This window comes from Otolemur garnettii, unplaced genomic scaffold (assembly GCF_000181295.1).
Source record: "Otolemur garnettii isolate 467f Iridium unplaced genomic scaffold, OtoGar3 scaffold00013, whole genome shotgun sequence".
NCBI lineage: Eukaryota > Metazoa > Chordata > Mammalia > Primates > Galagidae > Otolemur > Otolemur garnettii.
Genome location: NW_003852408.1, coordinates 5809983 through 5812137, shown reverse-complemented (window position 1 = coordinate 5812137; position 2155 = coordinate 5809983). Strand labels below are relative to the sequence as shown.

Here is a 2155-nt window from a genome sequence, read left to right as displayed (position 1 = left end):
GGGACATCTCCACTCTGCACTCTGACATGGCGGCACGTTGCTCTTGGGGTTTGTCCCCTGTGGGCCAGAATGTTCAGCAGTGTCCCCGGTTTCTACCCACTAGATCCCAATACCACCCCTGCCCTCCTCCCAGCCCAGCTGTGACAACCAAAAATGTCTCTAGACATTGCCAAATGTTCCCTTGGGGTGGAGGTGGGAGGCTAAAATCATCCCCGGGGCGGAGAAGGGGGTGAGGATCATAAACATCTACTGCACCAATCAGAGTGATCCAAGTCAGTGTCCACATTTTTTGAAAGTTAGTTTTCATGTTGTTTCAATTGTTAGTTGATTATTGAAGTATCAATAGAAATTAAGTGAGGGATCTTTCTTTTCCTTTGGCACAGTAATCCTGTAGCTTCTAGAGTGGCTCCCTGTACACGTGTGGCTGTGTTGAGGAATGTACTTTACACAGATTCTCATTCTCTCAATAACTCCAGGAGATAGATACGATTATTTCCATTTTATGAGTGAGAAAACTGCATTTCATGGAGGTTGACAAACTTGTCGGGATCTCACAGCTGGGAGAGGCTTTAATCACTGTCCTACCTTCCAGCTATAAGCAGAGGGTGGTGGGTTTGGAGTCTAACCCAAATTTTTGATTCCTCTACGCTACTGGCATCTGTGCAAGTTACTTAAATTGACTCCTCAAGAAGCGCCACTATGTTTATTTTTTGGTCAACTCTTATTTCTGACTTCTCATTTCTACAAAGGAGTCTGGCTTCAGAAAGCGATCTGGGAGTCTGTATTTCCCGTAGAGTGGGGATTCATTTGAATGATTCAGCAAAACCATTTTGTATTCAGAAACAAACTCAAGAACCAGAAACAGGAAAGAAGTAAGGAACAGTTAAAACAGTCTTTCTGACCCTTTCCCTCCCTCCCAAGATTCAGCCTTTGTCGCTTCTGGAATGCTTCGGTCTCATTCAGACTTAAAAGACACCAGCTATGACTTAAACATACATGGCTGCCAACAACTGAGAAAAGTTGCTAAGAGCTTTTTATATGACATCTAATCAATATAAACTGGTGATTATTTATTTGTTTTATTTATTTTTTTGAGACCGAGTCTTACTCAGTCACCCTAGGGTTGAATGCTGTGGTGTCATAGCTCACAGCAACCTCAAACTCTTGGGCTCAAGCAATCCTCTTGCCTCAGCCTTTCCAGTAGCTAGGACTACAGGCGCCAGCCACAACACTTGGCTAGTTTTTCTATTTTTAGTAGAGATGGGTTCTCACTTTGCTCAGGCTGGTCTTGAATTCCTCAGCTCAGGCAATCCACTTGCCTCGGTCTCCCAGAGTGCTAGGATTTACGGGCATGAACCACCGTGCCCGGCCTAAACTGGCGATTTTGATTGGATAGGCAGCACAGTGCCCCCTTGGCACTCCAGGAGCTCCTGTTGGCCCCTCCCCTGCATGTAATGATCTGTAATTTTGTAGACACATGGTTTGGGATTAGTTACAAGGCAGGTATGGGGGAGCAAAACATCCTAGTGAGTTAAGCCCAGCACAAAAAGTGGCTTACTGGTTATTCCCACCTCAGTGTGTCCTCAAAGGAGAGAGAACACTTAACTGATCGTTGAAAAGAAATATGAGGCTTGGCACCTGTTGCTCAGCGCTAGGGTGCCAGCTGCAAATACCGGAGCTGGTGGGTTTGAATCCACCCTCGGCCTGCCAAAAAACAATGACTACAACCAAAAAATAACCAGGCACTGTGGCAGGCACCTGTAGTCCCAGCTACTTGGGAGACTGAGGCAAGACAATTGCTTAAGCCCAAGAGTTTGAGGTTGCTGTGAGCTGTGATGCCACTGAGGGCAACAAAGTGAATCTGTCTCAAAAAAAAAAAAAGAAAGAAAGAAAGAAAGAAAAGAAATATGAAAGAATATGTGCAGGAGAAAAAAAGATTCTTAAAGGAAATATGATTTGAGAGAAAAACCTCTGTAAGCGTTTTGATATTTTTGTTTTGTTTTTTTTGCAGTTTTTAGCCAGGGCTGGGTTTGAACCCACAACCTCCGGTATATGGGACTGCGCCCTACTCCTTGAGCCACAGGTGCTGCCACGTTTTGATATTTTTGAGGTCAGAGATTTAGAAGTATCTCAGGATGTCTCTGTCTCAAAAATG

At 44.5% G+C, this 2155-nt stretch overlaps 1 protein-coding gene across 1 annotated transcript in view; it reads right to left on the bottom strand.

Moving 5' to 3' along the window:
• Positions 1 to 2155, bottom strand: part of TM4SF20 (transmembrane 4 L six family member 20) — a 13861-nt gene that overhangs the window by 3805 nt on the left and 7901 nt on the right. The window lies entirely within an intron of this gene.